Consider the following 19,563-nt stretch of genomic DNA (forward strand, 5'->3'; position numbering starts at 1 on the left):
CCCCAAGGCAGCACCGCCCATGTATTCCGTGTGTGGCAGACTGCGAGTGATGTCCCCTAAGGCAGCTCCGCCCATGTATGCCGTGTGTGGCAGACTGCGAGTGATTCCTCCTAAGGCAGCACCGCCAATGTATGCCGTGTGTGGCAGGCTGCGTGTTATTCCCTTTAAGGCAGCACCGTCCATGTATGCCGTGGGTGGCAGGCTGCGAGTGATTCCCCCTAAGGCAGCACCGCCCATGTATGCCGTTGGTGGCAGGCTGCGAGTGATCCCCCCAAGGCAGCACCGCCAATGTATGCCGTTTGTGGCAGGCTGCGAGTTCTTCCCCTTAAGGCAGCACCGCCCATGTATGCCGTGTGTGGCAGGCTGCGAGTAATTCCCCTTAAGGCAGCACCGCCCATGTATGCCGTGAGAGGCAGGCTGCTTGTCATTCCTCCCAAGGCAGCACCGCCCATGTATGCCGTGTGTGGCAGGCTGCGAGATATTCTCCCCAAGGCAGCACCGCCCATGTATGCCATGTGTGGAAGGCTGCGAGTGATCTCCCCCCAAGGTTGCACAGCCCATATATGCCGTGGGTGGCAGGCAGTGAGTGATCCCCTGCAAGGCAGCACCGCCCATGTATGCCGTGTGTGTCAGGCTGCGAGAAATTTCCCCACAAGGCAGCACCGCACATATATACCGTGTGTGTCAGGCTGCGAGTTATCTCCCCCTAAGGCAGCACCGCCCATATATGCTATGTGTGTCAGGCTGCGAGTGATATCCCTCCAAGGCAGCACCGCCAATGTATGTTGTGGGTGGCAGGCAGCGAGTGATCCCCCCCAAGGCAGCACCGCCCATGTATGCCGTGTGTGTCAGGCTGCGAGTGATCCCCCCTAAGGCAGCACCACCCATGTATGCCGTGTGTGTCAGGCTGCAAGTGATCCCCCCAAAGCACCTCCGCCCATGTATGCCGTGTGTGTCAGGCTGCGAGTAATCTCCAACCAATGCAGCACCGCCAATGTATGCCATGGGTAGCAGGCTGCAAGTGATCCCCCCAAGGCACCACCGCCCATGTACGCCGTGTTTGTCAGGCGGCGAGTAGTCTCCCCCAAAGGCAGCACCGCCAATGTATGCCGTGTGTGGCAGGCTGCGATTGATCCCCCCCAAGGCAGCACCGCCCATGTATGCCGTGTATGGCAGGCTGCGAGTGATCCCCCCCAAGGCAACACCGCCCATGTATGCCGTGTAGGCAGGCTGCGAGTGATCCCCCCTAAGGCAGCACCGCCCATGTATGCCGTGTGTAGGAGGCTGCGAATAATCCCCCCAAGGCAGCATTGCCCATGTATGCCGTGTGTGGCAGGCTGCGAGTGATCTTCCCCAAGGCACCACCACCCATGTATGCCGTGTGTGGCAGGCATCGAGTGATTCCCCCCAAGGCAGCACCGCCCATGTATGCCGTGTGTGGCAGGCTGCGAATAATCCCCCCCCAAGGCAGCATCGCCCATGTATGACGTGTGTGGCAGGCTGCGAGTGATCCCCCACAAGGCAGCACCGCCCATGTATGCCGTGTGTGTCAGGCTGCGAGTGATCTCCCCCCAAGGCAGCACCGCCCATGTATTCCGTGTGTGGCAGACTGCGAGTGATGTCCCCTAAGGCAGCACCGCCCATGTATGCCGTGTGTGGCAGGCTGCGAGTGATTCCTCCCAAGGCAGCACCGCCAATGTATGCCGTGTGTGGCAGGCTGCGTGATATTCCCTTTAAGGCAGCACCGTCCATGTATGCCGTGGGTGGCAGGCTGCGAGTGATTCCCCCTAAGGCAGCACCGCCCATGTATGCCGTTGGTGGCAGGCTGCGAGTGATCCCCTTTAAGGCAGCACCGCCAATGTATGCCGTTTGTGGCTGGCTGCGAGTTATTCCACTTAAGGCAGCACCGCCCATGTATGCCGTGTGTGGCAGGCTGCGAGTAATTCCCCTTAAGGCAGCACCGCTTATGTATGCCGTGTGAGGCAGGCTGCTTGTCATTCCCCCCAAGGCAGCACCGCCCATGTAAGCCGTGTGTGGTTGGCTGCGAGATATCCTCCCCAAGGCAGCACCGCCCATGTATGCCATGTGTGTAAGGCTGCGAGTGATCTCCCCCCAAGGTAGCACAGCCCATATATGCCGTGGGTGGCAGGAAGTGAGTGATCCCCTGCAAGGCAGCACCGCCCATGTATGCCGTGTGTGTCAGGCTGCGAGTAATTTCCCCACAAGGCAGCACCGCCCATATATGCTATGTGTGTCAGGCTGCGAGTGATATCCCTCCAAGGCAGCACCGCCAATGTATGTTGTGGGTGGCAGGCAGCTAGTGATCCCCCCCAAGGCAGCACCGCCCATGTATGCCGTGTGTGTCAAGTTGCGAGTGATCCCCCCCAAGGCAGCACCACCCATTTATGCCGTGTGTGTCAGGCTGCAAGTGATCCCCCCCTAAGGCAGCACCACCCATGTATGCCGTGTGTGTCAGGCTGCAAGTGATTCCCCCCAAGGCAGCACCGCCCATGTATGCCGTGTAAGGCAGGCTGCGAGTGATCTCCCTCCAAGGCAGCACCGCCAATGTATGTTGTGGGTGGCAGGCAGCGAGTGATCCCCCCCAAGGCAGCACCGCCCATGTATCCCGTGGGTGTCAGGCTGCGAGTGATCCCCCCCTAAGGCAGCACCACCCATGTATGCCGTGTGTGTCAGGCTGCAAGTGATTCCCCCCAAGGCAGCACCGCCCATGTATGCCGTGTAAGGCAGGCTGCGAGTGATCCCCCCCAAGGCAGAACCGACCATGTATGCTGTGTGTCAGGCAGCGAGTGATTCCCCCCAAGGCAGCACCGCCCATGAGTGCCGTGTGTAGCAGGCTGCGAATGATCCCCCCCAAGGCAGCACAGCTTCTGTATGCCGTGTGTGGCAGGCAGCGAGTGATTCCCCCCAAGGGAGCACCGCCCATGTATGCCGTGTGTGGCAGGCTGCGAGTGTTCCCCCCCAAGGGAGCACCGCCCATGTATGCCGTGTGTGGCAGGCTGCGAGTAATCCCCCCCCCCAAAGCAGCACCGCCAATGTATGCCGTGTGTGGCAGGCTGCGAGTTATTCCCCTTAAGGCAACACCCTCCATGTATGCCGTGTGTGACAGACTGCGAGTGATTCTCCTTAAGGCAGCACCGCCCATGTATGCCCTGTGAAGCAGGCTGCGAGTGATCCCCCCAAGGTGGCGCCGCCCATGTATGCCGTGTGTGGCAGGCTGCGAGTGATCCTCCCCAAGGCAGCACCGCCCATGTATGCCATGTGTGTCAGGCAGCGAGTGATCTCCCCCCAAGGTAGCACCGCCCATATATGCCGTGGGTGGCAGGCAGTGATTGATCTCCCCCAAGGCAGCACCGCCCATGTATGCCGTGTGTGTCAAGCTGCGAGTAATCTCCCCACAAGGCAGCACCGTCCATGTATGACGTGTGTGTCAGGCTGCGAGTCATCTCCCCCCAAGGCATCACCGCCCATGTATGCCATGTGTGTCAGGCTGCGAGTGATCTCCCCCCAAGGCAGCACCGCTAATGTATGCCGTGGGTGGCAGGCTGCGAGTGATCTCCCCCCAAGGCAGCACCGTCCATGTATGCCATGTGTGTCAGGCTGCGAGTGATCTCCCCCCAAGTCAGCACCGCTAATGTATGCCGTGTGTGAGGCTGCGAGTGATCCCCCCCAAAGGCACCACCGCCCATGTATGCCGTGTGTTTTTTAGGCTGCGAAAAATCTCCCCCCAAGGCAGCACCGCCAATGTATGCCGTGGGTAGAAGGCTGCGAGTGATCCCCCCAAGGCAGCGCCGCCAATGTATGCCGTGTGTGTCAGGCTGCGAGTGATCCCCCCCAAGGCAGCACCGCACATGTATGCCGTGTGTGGCAGGCTGCGAGTGATCCCCCCAAGGCAGCACCGCTAATATATGCCGTGTGTGACAGGCTACGAGTGATCTACCCAAAGGCAGCACCGCCGATGTATGCCATGTGTGTCAGGCTGCAAATGATCTCCCCCCAAGGCATCACCGCTAATGTATGCCGTGTGTGTCAGGCAGCAAATGATCCCCCCCCAAGGCAGCACCGCCCATGTATGCCGTGTATGGCAGGCTGCGAGTGATCCCCCCCAAGGCAGCACCGCCCATGTATGCCGTGTGTGGCAGGCTGCGAATAATCCCCCCCAAGGCAGCACCGCCCATGTATGCCGTGTGTGGCAGGCTGCGAGTGATACCCCCCAAGGCAGCACCGCCCATGTATGCCATGTGTGTCAGGCTGCGAGTGATCTCCCCCAAGGCAGCACCGCTAATGTATGCCGTGTGTGTCAGGCTGCGAGTGATCGCCCCCAAGGCAGCACCGCCCAAGTATGCCGTGTATGGAAGGCAGCGAGTGATCTCCCCCCATGGCAGCACCGCCCATGTATGTCATGTGTGTCAGGCTGCGCGTGATCTCCCCCCAAGGCAGCACCGCTAATGTATGCCGTGTGTGTCAGGCTGCGAGTGATCCCCCCCAAGGCAGCACCTCCAAATTATGCCGTGTGTGGCAGGCTCCCAGTGATCCTCCCCAAGGCAGCACCGCCCATTTATGCCGTGTGTGTCAGGCTGCGAGTGATTTCCCCTAAGGCAGCACCGCCCATGTATTCCGTGTGTGGCAGACTGCGAGTGATGTCCCCTAAGGCAGCACCGCCCATGTATGCCGTGTGTGGCAGACTGCCAGTGATTCCTCCTAAGGCAGCACCGCCAATGTATGCCGTGTGTGGCAGGCTGCGTGTTATTCCCTTTAAGGCAGCACCGTCCATGTATGCCGTGGGTGGCAGGCTGCGAGTGATTCCCCCTAAGGCAGCACCGCCCATGTATGCCGTTGGTGGCAGGCTGCGAGTGATCCCCCCAAGGCAGCACCGCCAATGTATGCCGTTTGTGGCAGGCTGCGAGTTCTTCCCCTTAAGGCAGCACCGCCCATGTATGCCGTGTGTGGCAGGCTGCGAGTAATTCCCCTTAAGGCAGCACCGCCCATGTATGCCGTGAGAGGCAGGCTGCTTGTCATTCCTCCCAAGGCAGCACCGCCCATGTTAGCCGTGTGTGGCAGGCTGCGAGATATCCTCCCCAAGGCAGCACCGCCCATGTATGCCATGTGTGTAAGGCTGCGAGTGATCTCCCCCCAAGGTAGCACAGCCCATATATGCCGTGGGTGGCAGGCAGTGAGTGATCCCCTGCAAGGCAGCACCGCCCATGTATGCCGTGTGTGTCAGGCTGCGAGAAATTTCCCCACAAGGCAGCACCGCACATATATGCCGTGTGTGTCAGGCTGCGAGTTATCTCCCCCTAAGGCAGCACCGCCCATATATGCTATGTGTGTCAGGCTGCGAGTGATATCCCTCCAAGGCAGCACCGCCAATGTATGTTGTGGGTGGCAGGCAGCGAGTGATCCTCCCCAAGGCAGCACCGCCCATGTATGCCGTGTGTGTCAGGCTGCGAGTGATCCCCCCCCAAGGCAGCACCACCCATGTATGCCGTGTGTGTCAGGCTGCAAGTGATCCCCCCAAAGCACCTCCGCCCATGTATGCCGTGTGTGTCAGGCTGCGAGTAATCTCCAACCAATGCAGCACCGCCAATGTATGCCATGGGTAGCAGGCTGCAAGTGATCCCCCCAAGGCACCACCGCCCATGTACGCCGTGTTTGTCAGGCGGCGAGTAGTCTCCCCCAAAGGCAGCACCGCCAATGTATGCCGTGTGTGGCAGGCTGCGAGTGATCCCCCCCAAGGCAGCACCGCCCATGTATGCCGTGTATGGCAGGCTGCGAGTGATCCCCCCCAAGGCAACACCGCCCATGTATGCCGTGTATGGCAGGCTGCGAGTGATCCCCCCTAAGGCAGCACCGCCCATGTATGCCGTGTGTAGGAGGCTGCGAATAATCCCCCCAAGGCAGCATTGCCCATGTATGCCGTGTGTGGCAGGCTGCGAGTGATCTTCCCCAAGGCACCACCGCCCATGTATGCCGTGTGTGGCAGGCAGCGAGTGATTCCCCCCAAGGCAGCACCGCCCATGTATGCCGTGTGTGGCAGGCTGCGAATAATCCCCCCCAAGGCAGCACCGCCCATGTATGACGTGTGTGGCAGGCTGCGAGTGATCCCCCACAAGGCAGCACCGCCCATGTATGCCGTGTGTGTCAGGCTGCGAGTGATCTCCCCCCAAGGCAGCACCGCCCATGTATTCCGTGTGTGGCAGACTGCGAGTGATGTCCCCTAAGGCAGCACCGCCCATGTATTCCGTGTGTGGCAGGCTGCGAGTGATTCCTCCCAAGGCAGCACCGCCAATGTATGCCGTGTGTGGCAGGCTGCGTGATATTCCCTTTAAGGCAGCACCGTCCATGTATGCCGTGGGTGGCAGGCTGCGAGTGATTCCCCCTAAGGCAGCACCGCCCATGTATGCCGTTGGTGGCAGGCTGCGAGTGATCCCCCCGAGGCAGCACCGCTAATATATGCCGTGTGTGGAAGGCTGCGAGTGATTCCCCTTAAGGCAGCACCGCCCATGTATGCCGTGTGTGGCAGGCTGCGAGTGTTCCCCCCCAAGGCAGCACCGCCCATGTATGCCGTGTGTGGCAGGCTGCGAGTTATTCCCCCCCAAGGCAGCACCGCCCATGTATGCCGCGTGTGGCAGGCTGCGAGTGTTCCCCCCCAAGGCAGCACCGCCCTTGTATGCCGTGTGTGTTTCAGGCTGCGAATAATCCCCCCCCCCCAAAGCAGCACCGCCCATGTATGCCGTGAGTGGCAGGCTGCGAGTGATCCCCCCCAGGCAGAACCGACCATGTATGCTGTGTGTCAGGCAGCAAGTGATTCCCCCCAAGGCAGCACCGCCCATGAGTGCCGTGTGTGGCAGGCTGCGAATGATCCCCCCCAAGGCAGCACAGCCCATGTATGCCGTGTGTGACAGGCAGCGAGTGATTCCCCCCAAGGGAGCACCGCCTATGTATGCCGTGTGTGGCAGGCTGCGAGTGTTCCCTCCTAAGGCAGCACAGCCCATGTATGCCGTGTGTGGCAGGCTGCGAGTGATCCTCTCCCAAAGCAGCACCGCCAATGTATGCCGTGTGTGGCAGGCTGCGAGTTATTCCCCTTAAGGCAGCACCCTCCATGTATGCCGTGTGTGACAGACTGCGAGTGATTCTTCTTAAGGCAGCACCGCCCATGTATGCCCTGTGAGGCAGGCTGCGAGTGATCTCCTACCCAAGGTAGCACCGCCCATATATGCCGTGGGTGGCAGGCAGTGAGTGATCTCCCCCAAGGCAGCACCGCCCATTAATGCCGTGTGTGTCAGGCTGCGAGTAATCTCCCCACAAGGCAGCACCATCTATGTATGACGTGTGTGTCAGGCTGCGAGTAATCTCCCCCCAAGGCATCACCGCCCATGTATGCCATGTGTGTCAGGCTGCAAGTGATCTCCCCCCAAGGCAGCACCGCTAATGTATGCCGTGGGTGGCAGGCTGCGAGTGATCTCCCTCCAAGGCAGCACCGCCCATGTATGCCATGTGTGTCAGGCTGCGAGTGATCTCCCCCCAAGGCAGCACCGCTAATGTATGCCGTGTGTGGCAGGCTGCGAGTGATCCCCCCCAAGGCAGCACCGCCCATGTATGCCGTGTGTGGCAGGCTGCGAGTGTTCCCCCCCAAGGCAGCACCGCCCATGTATGCCGTGTGTGGCAGGCTGCGAGTGATCCTCTCCCAAAGCAGCACCGCCAATGTATGCCATGTGTGTCAGGCTTCGAGTGATCTCCCCCCAAGGCAGCAACGCTAATGTATGCAGTGTGAAGCAGGCTGCGAGTGATCCCCCACAAGGCAGCACCGCCAATGTATGCAGTATGTGGCAGGCTGCGAGTCATCTTCTAAAGGCAGCACCGCCCATGTATGCCGTGTGTGTTTGGCTGCGAGTGATCTCCCCCCATGGCAGCACCGCCCATGTATGCCGTGTGTGGCAGGCTGCGAGTGATCCCCCCCAAGGCAGCACAGCCCATGTATGCCGTGTGTGGCATGCTGCGAGTGATCTCCCCCATGGCAGCACCGCCCATGTATGCCGTGTGTGGCAGGCTGCGAGTGATCCCCCCCCAAGGCAGAACCGCCCATGTATGCCGTGTGTGTCAGGCTGCGAGTTATCCCCCCCAAGGAAGCACCGCCCATGTATGCCGTGTGTTTTTTAGGCTGCGAATAATCTCCCCCCAAGGCAGCACCGCCAATGTATGCCGTGGGTAGAAGGGTGCGAGTGATCCCCCCAAGGCAGCGCCGCCAATGTATGCCGTGTTTGGCAGGCTGCGAGTTATCCCCCCCAAGGCAGCACCGCCCATGTATGCCGTGAATGGCAGGCTGCGAGTGTTTCCCCCTAAGGCAGCACCACCCATGTATGCCGTGTGTGGAAGGCTGCGAATAATCCTCCCCAAGGCAGCACCGCCCATGTATGCCGTGTGTGGCAGGCTGCGAGTGATCCCCCCCAAGGCAGCACCGCCCATGTATGCCGTGTGTGGCAGGCAGCGAGTGATTCCCCCTAAGGCAGCACCGCCCATGTATGCTGTGTCTGGCAGTCTGCGAATTATTCCCCCCCAAGGCAGCACCTCCCATGTATGCCGTTTGTGGCAGGCAGCGAGTGATTCCCATTAAGGCAGCACCGCCCATGTATGCCGTGTGTGGCAGGCTGCGAGTGATCCCCCCCAAGGCAGCACCGCTTATGTATGCCGTGTGTGGCAGGCTGCGAATAATCCCCCCCCAAGGCAGCACCGCCCATGTATGCCGTGAGTGGCAGGCTGCGAGTGATCCCCCCCAAAGCAGAACCGACCATGTATGCCGTGTGTGGCAGGATGCGAGTGATTCCCCCCAAGGCAGCACCGCCCATGTATGCTGTGTGTGGCAGGCTGCTAGTGATCCTCCCCAAGGCAGCACCGCCCATGTATGCCATGTGTGTCAGGCAGCGAGTGATCTCCCCCCAAGGTAGCACCGCCCATATATGCCATGGGTGGCAGGCAGTGATTGATCTCCCCCAAGGCAGCACCGCCCATGTATGCCGTGTGTGTCAGGCTGCGAGTAATCTCCCTACAAGGCAGCACCGTCCATGTATGACGTGTGTGTCAGGCTGCGAGTAATCTCCCCCCAAGGCATCACCGCCCATGTATGCCATGTGTGTCAGGCTGCGAGTGATCTCCCCCCAAGGCAGCACCGCTAATGTATGCCGTGGGTGGCAGGCTGCGAGTGATCTCCCCCCAAGGCAGCACCGCCCATATATGCCGTGGGTGGCAATCAGTGAGTAATCTCCCCCAAGGCAGCACCGCCCATATATGCCGTGTGTGTCAGGCTGCGAGTAATTTCCCCACAAGGCAGCACCGCACATGTATCCCGTGGGTGTCAGGCTGCGAGTGATCCCCCCCTAAGGCAGCACCACCCATGTATGCCGTGTGTGTCAGGCTGCAAGTGATTCCCCCCAAGGCAGCACCGCCCATGTATGCCGTGTAAGGCAGGCTGCGAGTGATCCCCCCCAAGGCAGAACCGACCATGTATGCTGTGTGTCAGGCAGCGAGTGATTCCCCCCAAGGCAGCACCGCCCATGAGTGCCGTGTGTAGCAGGCTGCGAATTATCCCCCCCAAGGCAGCACAGCTTCTGTATGCCGTGTGTGGCAGGCAGCGAGTGATTCCCCCCAAGGGAGCACCGCCCATGTATGCCGTGTGTGGCAGGCTGCGAGTGTTCCCCCCCAAGGGAGCACCGCCCATGTATGCCGTGTGTGGCAGGCTGCGAGTAATCCCCCCCCCCAAAGCAGCACCGCCAATGTATGCCGTGTGTGGCAGGCTGCGAGTTATTCCCCTTAAGGCAACACCCTCCATGTATGCCGTGTGTGACAGACTGCGAGTGATTCTCCTTAAGGCAGCACCGCCCATGTATGCCCTGTGAAGCAGGCTGCGAGTGATCCCCCCAAGGTGGCGCCGCCCATGTATGCCGTGTGTGGCAGGCTGCGAGTGATCCTCCCCAAGGCAGCACCGCCCATGTATGCCATGTGTGTCAGGCAGCGAGTGATCTCCCCCCAAGGTAGCACCGCCCATATATGCCGTGGGTGGCAGGCAGTGATTGATCTCCCCCAAGGCAGCACCGCCCATGTATGCCGTGTGTTTCAGGCTGCGAGTAATTTCCCCACAAGGCAGCACCGCACACGTATGCCGTGTGTGTCAGGCTGCGAGTAATCTCCCCCTAAGGCAGCACCACCCATGTATGCCATGTGTGTCAGGCTGCGAGTGATCTCCCTCCAAGGCAGCACCACCCATGTATGCCGTGTGTTAGGTTGCAAGTGATCCCCCCAAGGCACCACCGCCCATGTATGCCGTGTGTGTCAGGCGGCGAGTAATCTCCCCCAAAGGCAGCACCGCCAATGTATGCCGTGTGTGGCAGGCTGCGAGTTATTCCCCTTAAGGCAGCACCGCCCATGTATGCCGTGTGTGTCAGGCTGCGAGTTATTTCCCTTATGACAGCACCGCCCATGTATGCCGTGTGTGGCAGGCTGCGAGTGATTCTCCTTAAGGCAGCACCGCCCATGTATGCCGTGTGTGGCAGGCTGCGAATGATCCCCCTAAGGCAGCACCGCCCATGTATGCCATGTGTGTCAGGCTGCGAGTGATCTCCCCCCAAGGTAGCACCGCCCATATATGCCGTGGGTGGCAGGCTGCGAGTGATCCCTCTAAGGCAGCACCGCTAATATATGCCGTGTGTGGCAGGCTGCGAGTTATTCCCCTTAAGGCAGCACCGCCCATGTATGCCGTGTGTGGCAGGCTTCGAGTGATCCCCCCCAAGGCAGCACCGCCCATGTATGCCCTGTGTGGCAGGCTGCGAATAATCCTCCCTCAAGGCAGCACCGCCCATGTATGCCGTGTGTGGCAGGCTGCGAGTGATCCCCCCCAAGGAAGCACCGACCATGTATGCTGTGTGTGGCAGGCTGCGAGTGATCCCTCACAAAACAGCACCGCCAATGTATGCCGTGTGTCAGGCAGCGAGTGATTTCCCCCAAGGCAGCACCGCCAATGTATGCCGTGTGTCAGGCAGCGAGTGATTCCCCCCAAGGCAGCACCGCCCATGTATGCCGTGTGTGGCAGGAAGCGAGTGATTCCCCCCAAGGGAGCACCGCCCATGTATGCCGTGTGTGGCAGGCTGCGAGTTTTCCCCCCCAAGGCAGCACCGCCCATGTATGCCGTGTGTGGCAGGCTGCGAGTGATCCCTCACAAAGCAGCACCGCCAATGTATGCTGTGTGTGGCAGGTTGCGAGTTATTCCCCTTAAGGCAGCACCGCCCATGTAGGCGGGTGTGTGACAGGCTGCGAGTGATTCTCCTTAAGGCAGCACCGCCCATGTATGCTGTGTGAGGCAGGCTGCGAGTGATCCCCCCCAAGGCAGCGCCGCCCATGTATGCCGTGTGTGGCAGGCTGCGAGTGATCCTCCCCAAGGCAGCACCGCCCATGTATGCCATGTGTGTCAGGCTGCGAGTGATCTCCCCCCAAGGTAGCACCGCCCATATATGCCGTGGGTGGCAGGCATTGAGTGATCTCCCCCAAGGCAGCACCGCCCATGTATACTGTGTGTGTCAGGCTGCGAGTAATCTCCACACAAGACAGCACCGTCCATGTATGACGTGTGTGTTAAGCTGCGAGTAATCTCCCCCCAAGGCAGCACCGCCCATGTATGCCATGTGTGTCAGGCTTCGAGTGATCTCCCCACAAGGCAGCACCGCTAATGTATGCCGTGGGTGGCAGGCTGCGAGTGATCTCCCCCCAAGGCAGCACCGCCCATGTATGCCATGTGTGTCAGGCTGCGAGTGATCTCCCCCCAAGGCAGCACCGCTAATGTATGCCGTGTGTGTCAGGCTGCGAGTGATCCCCCCAAGGCACCACCGCCCATGTATGCCATGTGTTTTTTAGGCTGCGAGTAATCTCCCTCCAAGGCAGCTCCGCCAATGTATGCCGTGGGTAGAAGGCTGCGAGTGATCCCCCCAAAGGCAGCACCGCCAATGTATGCCGTGTGTGTCAGCCTGCGAGTGATCCCCCCAAGGCACCACCGCCCATATATGCTGTGTGTTTTTTAGGCTGCGAGTAATCTCCCCCCAAGGCAGCACCGCCCATGTATGCCTTGTGTGGCAGGCTGCGAGTGATCCCCCCCAAGGCAGCACCGCCCATGTATGCCGTCTATGGCATGCTACGAGTGATCCCCCCAAAGCTGCACCGCCCATGTATGCCGTGTGTGGCAGGCTGCGAATAATCCCCCCCAAGGCAGCACCGCCCATGTATGCCGTGTGTGGCAGGCTGCGAGTGATCCCCCCAAGGCAGCTTCGCCCATGTATGCCATGTGTGGCAGGCAGCGAGTGATTCCCCCCAAGGCAGCACCGCCCATGTATGCCGTGTGTGGCAGTCTGCGATTGACCCCCCCCCCCAAGGACGCACCGCCCATGTATGCCGTGTGTGGCAGGCAGCGAGTGATTCCCCTTAAGGCAGCACCGCCCATGTATGCCTTGTGTGGCATGCTGCGAGTGATTCCCCTTAAGGCAGCACCGCCCATGTATGCCGAGTGTGGCAGGATGCGAGTGATTCCCCCCAAGGCAGCACCGCCCATGTATGCCGTGTGTGGCAGGCTGCGAGTAATCCCCCCAAGGCAGCACCGCCCATGTATGCCGTGTGTGGCAGGCTGCGAGTGATTCGCCCCAAGGCAGCACCGCCCATGTATGCCGTGTAAGGCAGGCTGCGAGTGATCCCCCCCAATACATCACCGCCCATGTATGCCGTGTGTGGCAGGATGCAAGTGATTCCCCCCAAGGCAGCACCGCCCATGTATGCCGTGTGTGGCAGGCTGCGAGTTTTCCCCCCCATGACAGCACCGCCCTCGTATGCCGTATGTGGCAGGATGCGAGTGATTCCCCCCAAGGCAGCACCGCCCATGTATGCCGTGTGTGGCAGGCTGCGAGTGATTCTCCTTAAGGCAGCACCGCCCATGTATGCCGTGTGAGGCAGGCTGCGGGTGATCCCCCCCAAGGCAGCGCCGCCCATGTATGCTGTGTGTGGCAGGCTGCGAGTGATCCTCCCCAAGGCAGCACCACCCATGTATGCCATGTGTGTCAGGCTGCGAGTGATCTCCCTCCAAGGCAGCACCGCCAATGTATGTTGTGGGTGGCAGGCAGCGAGTGATCCCCCCCAAGGCAGCACCGCCCATGTATGCCGTGTGTGTCAGGCTGCGAGTGATCCCCCCCAAGGCAGCACCACCCATGTATGCCGTGTGTGTCTGGCTGCAAGTGATCCCCCCAAGGCACCACCGCCCATGTATGCCGTGTGTGTCAGGCGGCGAGTAATCTCCCCCAAAGGCAGCACCGCCAATGTATGCCGTGTGTGGCAGGCTGCGAGTTATTCCCCTTAAGGCAGCACCGCCCATGTATGCCGTGTGTGGCAGGCGGCGAGTTATTTCCCTTATGACAGCACCGCCCATGTATGCCGTGTGTGGCAGGCTGCGAGTGATTCTCCTTAAGGCAGCACCGCCCATGTATGCAATGTGTGTCAGGCTGCGAGTGATCTCCCCCCAAGGTAGCACCGCCCATATATGCCGTGGGTGGCAGGCTGCGAGTGATCCCTCTAAGGCAGCACCGCTAATATATGCCGTGTGTGGCAGGCTGCGAGTTATTCCCCCTAAGGCAGCACCGCCCATGTATGCCGTGTGTGGCAGGCTTCAAGTGATCCCCCCCAAGGCAGCACCGCCCATGTATGCCCTGTGTGGCAGGCTGCGAATAATCCTCCCTCAAGGCAGCACCGCCCATGTATGCCGTGTGTGGCAGGCTGCGAGTGATCCCCCCCAAGGCAGCACCGACCATGTATGCTGTGTGTCAGGCAGCGAGTGATTCCCCCCAAGGCAGCACTGCCCATGTATGCCGTGTGTCAGGCAGCGAGTGATTCCCACCAAGGCAGCACCGCCCATGTATGCCGTGTGTGGCAGGCAGCGAGTGATTCCCCCCAAGGGAGCACCGCCCATGTATGCCGTGTGTGGCAGGCTGCGAGTGATCCCTCACAAAGCAGCACCGCCAATGTATGCTGTGTGTGGCAGGTTGCGAGTTATTCCCCTTAAGGCAGCACCGCCCATGTATGCGGGTGTGTGACAGGCTGCGAGTGATTCTCCTTAAGGCAGCACCGCCCATGTATGATGTGTGAGGCAGGCTGCGAGTGATCCCCCCCAAGGCAGCGCCGCCCATGTATGCCGTGTGTGGCAGGCTGCGAGTGATCCTCCCCAAGGCAGCACCGCCCATGTATGCCATGTGTGTCAGGCTGCGAGTGATCTCCCCCCAAGGTAGCACCGCCCATATATGCCGTGGGTGGCAGGCAGTGAGTGATCTCCCCCAAGGCAGCCCCGCCCATGTATACTGTGTGAGTCAGGCTGCGAGTAATCTCCCCACAAGACAGCACCGTCCATGTATGACATGTGTGTTAAGCTGCGAGTAATCTCCCCCCAAGGCAGCACCGCCCATGTATGCCATGTGTGTCAGGCTTCGAGTGATCTCCCCACAAGGCAGCACCGCTAATGTATGCCGTGGGTGGCAGGCTGCGAGTTATCTCCCCCCAAGGCAGCACCGCCCATGTATGCCATGTGTGTCAGGCTGCGAGTGATCTCCCCCCAAGGCAGCACCGCTAATGTATGCCGTGTGTGTCAGGCTGCGAGTGATCCCCCCCAAGGCAGCACCGCCAATGTATGCCGTGTGTGTCAGGCTGCGAGTGATCCCCCCAAGGCACCACCGCCCATGTATGCCATGTGTTTTTTACGCTGCGAGTAATCTCCCCCCAAGGCAGCTCCGCCAATGTATGCCGTGGGTAGAAGGCTGCGAGTGATCCCCCCAAAGGCAGCACCGCCAAAGTATGCCGTGTGTGTCAGGCTGCAAATGATCCCCCCAAGGCACCACCGCCCATATATGCTGTGTGTTTTTTAGGCTGCGAGTAATCTCCCCCCAAGGCAGCACCGCCCATGTATGCCGTGTGTGGCAGGCTGCGAGTGATCCCCCCAAAGGCAGCACCGCCCATGTATGCCGTGTATGGCAGGCTACGAGTGATCCCCCCAAAGCTGCACCGCCTATGTATGCCGTGTGTGGCAGGCTGCGAATAATCCCCCCCAAGGCAGCACCGCCCATGTATGCCGTGTGTGGCAGGCTGCGAGTGATCCCCCCAAGGCAGCTTCGCCCATGTATGCCATGTGTGGCAGGCAGCGAGTGATTCCCCCCAAGGCAGCACCGCCCATGTATGCCGTGTGTGGCAGTCTGCGATTGATCCCCCCCAAGGCAGCACCGCCCATGTATGCCGTGTGTGGCAGGCAGCGAGTGATTCCCCTTAAGGCAGCACCGCCCTTGTATGCCTTGTGTGGCAGGCTGCGAGTGATTCCCCTTAAGGCAGCACCGCCCATGTATGCCGAGTGTGGCAGGATGCGAGTGATTCCCCCCAAGGCAGCACCGCCCATGTATGCTGTGTGTGGCAGGCTGCGAGTAATCCCCCCCAAGGCAGCACCGCCCATGTATGCCGTGTGTGGCAGGCTGCGAGTGATTCCCCCCAAGGCAGCACCGCCCATGTATGCCATGTGTGTCAGGCTACGAGTGATCTCCCCACAAGGCAGCACCGCTAATGTATGCCGTGGGTGGCAGGCTGCGAGTGATCTCCCCCCAAGGCAGCACCGCCCATGTATGCCATGTGTGTCAGGCTGCAAGTGATCTCCCCCCAAGGCAGCACCGCCCATGTATGCCATGTGTGTCAGGCTGCAAGTGATCTCCCCCCAAGGTAGCACCGCCCATATATGCCATGTGTGTCAGGCTACGAGTGATCCCCCCAAGGCAGCGCCGCCAATGTATGCCGTGTGTGGCAGGCTGCAAATAATCCCCCCAAGGCAGCACCGCCCATGTATGCCGTGTGTGGCAGGCTTAGACAGATCCCCCCTAAGGCAGCACCGCTCATGTATGCCGTGTATGGCAGGCTGCGAGTGATCCCCCCCAAGGCAGCACCGCCCATGTATGCCGTGTGTTGTAGGCTGCAAATATTCCCCCCCAAGGCAGCACCGCCCATGTATGCCGTGTGTGTCAGGCTGCGAGTGATCCCCCCCAAGGCAGCACCGCCTATGTATGCCGTGTGTGGCAGGCAGCGAGTGAATCCCCCCAAGGCAGCACCGCCCATGTATGCCGTGTGTGGCAGTCTGCGAATGATCCCCCCCAAGGCAGCACCGCCCATGTATGCCGTGTGTGGCAGGCAGCGAGTGATTCCCATTAAGGCAGCACCGCCCATGTATGCCGTGTGTGGCAGGCTGCGAGTGATTTTCCTTAAGGCAGCACCGCCCATGCATGCCGTGTGTGGCAGGCTACGAGTGTTCCCCCCCAAGGCAGCACAGCCTATGTATGCCGTTTGTGGCAGGCTGCAGTGATCACCCCCAAGGCAGCACCGCCCATGTATGCCTTGTGTGGCAGGCTGCGAGTAATCTCCCCCAAAGGCAGCACCGCCCATGTATGCCGTGTGTGGCAGGCTGCAAATATTCCCCCCCAAGGCAGCACCTCCCATGTATGCCATGTGTGTCAGGCTGCGAGTGATCTCCCCCCAAGGCAGCACCGCCCATGTATGCCATGTGTGTCAGGCTGCGAGTGATCTCCCCCCAAGGCAGCACCGCTAATGTATGCCGTGTGTGTCAGGCAGCGAGTGATTCCCCCCAAGGCAGCACCTCCCATGTATGCCGTGTGTGGCAGGCTGCGAATAATCCCCCCCAAGGCAGCACCGCCCATGTATGCCGTGTGTGTCAGGCGGCGAGTAATCTCCCCCAAAGGCAGCACCGCCAATGTATGCCGTGTGTGGCAGGCTGCGAGTTATTCCCCTTAAGGCAGCACCGCCCATGTATGCCGTGTGTGGCAGGCTGCGAGTTATTTCCCTTATGACAGCACCGCGCATGTATGCCGTGTGTGGCAGGCTGCGAGTGATTCTCCTTAATGCAGCACCGCCCATGTATGCCGTGTGTGGCAGGCTGCGAATGATCCCCCCAAGGCAGCACCGCCCATGTATGCCATGTGTGTCAGGCTGCAAGTGATCTCCCACCAAGGTAGCACCGCCCATATATGCCGTGGGTGGCAGGCTGCGAGTGATCCCTCTAAGGCAGCACCGCTATTATATGCCGTGTGTGGCAGGCTGCGAGTTATTCCCCTTAAGGCAGCACCGCCCATGTATGCCGTGTGTGGCAGGCTTCGAGTGATTCCCCCCCAAGGCAGCACCGCCCATGTATGCCCTGTGTGGCAGGCTGCGAATAATCCTCCCTCAAGGCAGCACCGCCTATGTATGCCGTGTGTGGCAGGCTACGAGTGATCCCCCCCAAGGCAGCACCGACCATGTATGCTGTGTGTCAGGCAGCGAGTGATTCCCCCCAAGGCAGCACCGCCCATGTATGCTGTGTGTGGCAGGCAGCGAGTGATTCCCCCCAAGGGAGCACCGCCCATGTATGCCGTGTGTGGCAGGCTGCGAGTGTTCCCCCCCAACGCAGCATCGCCCATGTATGCCGTGTGTGGCAGGCTGCGAGTGATCCCTCACAAAGCAGCACCGCCAATGTATGCTGTGTGTGGCAGGTTGCGAGTTATTCCCCTTAAGGCAGCACCGCCCATGTATGCGGGTGTGTGACAGGCTGCGAGTGATTCTCCTTAAGGCAGCACTGCCCATGTATGCTGTGTGAGGCAGGCTGCGAGTGATCCCGCCCAAGACAGCGCCGCCCATGTATGCCGTGTGTGGCAGGCTGCGAGTGATCCCCCCCAAAGCAGCACCGCAAATGTATGCCGTGTGTGGCAGGCTGCGAGTTATTCCCCTTAAGGCAGCACCGCCCATGTATGCCATGTGTGACAGGCTGCGAGTGATTCTCCTTAAGGCAGCACTGCCCATGTATGCCGTGTGAAGCAGGTTGCGAGTGATCCCCCCCAAAGCAGCGCCGCCCATGTATGCCGTGTGTTTTTTAGGCTGCGAGTAATCTCCCCCCAAGGCAGCACCGCCCATGTATGCCGTGTGTGGCAGGCTGCAGTGATCACCCCCAAGGCAGCACCGCCCATGTATGCCGTGTAAGGTAGGCTGCGAGTGATCTCACCCAAGGCAGCACCGACCATGTATTCTGTGTGTCAGGCAGCGAGTGATTCCCCCCAAGGCAGCACCGCCCATGTATGCCGTGTGTGACAGGCAGCGAGTGATTCCCCCCAAGGGAGCACCGCCCATGTATGCTGTGTGTGGCAGGCTGCGAGTGATCCTCCCTAAGGCAGCACCGCCCATGTATGCCATGTGTGTCAGGCTGCGAGTGATTTTCCCCTAAGGTAGCACCGCCCATATATGCCGTGGGTGGCAAGCAGTGAGTGATCTCCCCCAAGGCAGCACCGCCCATGTATGCCGTGTGTGTCAGGCTGCGAGTAATCTCTCCACAAGGCAGCACCGTCCATGTATGACGTGTGTGTTAAGCTGCGAGTAATCTCCCCCCAAGGCAGCACCGCCCATGTATGCCATGTGTGTCAGGCTACGAGTGATCTCCCCACAAGGCAGCACCGCCCATGTATGCCATGTGTGTCAGGCTGCGAGTGATCTCCCCCCAAGGCAGCACCGCTAATGTATGCCGTGTGTGTCAGGCAGCGAGTGATTCCCCCCAAGGCAGCACCGCCCATGTATGCCGTGTGTGGCAGGCTGCGAATAATCCCCCCCAAGGCAGCACCGCCCATGTATGACGTGTGTGGCAGGCTGCGAGTGATCCCCCCGAAGGCAGCACCGCCCATGTATGCTATGTGTGTCAGGCTGCGAGTGATCTCCCCCCAAGGTAGCACCGCCCATATATGCCGTGGGTGGCAGGCAGTGTGTGATCTCCCCCAAGGCAGCACCACCCATGTATGCCGTGTGTGTCAGGCTGCGAGTGATCTCCCTCCAAGGCAGCACCGCCAATGTATGTTGTGGGTGGCAGGCAGCGAGTGATCCCCCCCAAGGCAGCACCGCCCATGTATGCCGTGTGTGTCAGGCTGCGAGTGATCCCCCTCAAGGCAGCACCACCCATGTATGCCGTGTGTGTCAGGCTGCGAATAATCCCCCCCAAGGCAGCACCGCCCATGTATGACGTGTGTGTCAGGCTGCGAGTGATCTCCCCCCAAGGTAGCACCGCCCATATATGCCGTGGGTGGCAGGCAGTGTGTGATCTCCCCCAAGGCATCACCGCCCATGTATGCCGTGTGTGTCAGGCTGCGAGTGATCTCCCTCCAAGGCAGCACCGCCAATGTATGTTGTGGGTGGCAGGCAGCGAGTGATCCCCCCCAAGGCAGCACCGCCCATGTATGCCGTGTGTGTCAGGCTGCGAGTGATCCCCCCCAAGGCAGCACCACCCATGTATGCCGTTTGTGTCAGGCTGCAAGTGATCCTCCCAAGGCACCACCACCCATGTATGCCGTGTGTGTCAGGCGGCGAGTAATCTCCCCCAAAGGCAGCACCGCCAATGTATGCCGTGTGTGGCAGGCTGCGAGTTATTCCCCTTAAGGCAGCACCGCCCATGCATGCCGTGTGTGGCAGGCTGCG

Source organism: Bacillus rossius, chromosome 6 (genome assembly GCF_032445375.1).
Source record: "Bacillus rossius redtenbacheri isolate Brsri chromosome 6, Brsri_v3, whole genome shotgun sequence".
Taxonomy (NCBI): Eukaryota; Metazoa; Arthropoda; class Insecta; order Phasmatodea; family Bacillidae; genus Bacillus; species Bacillus rossius.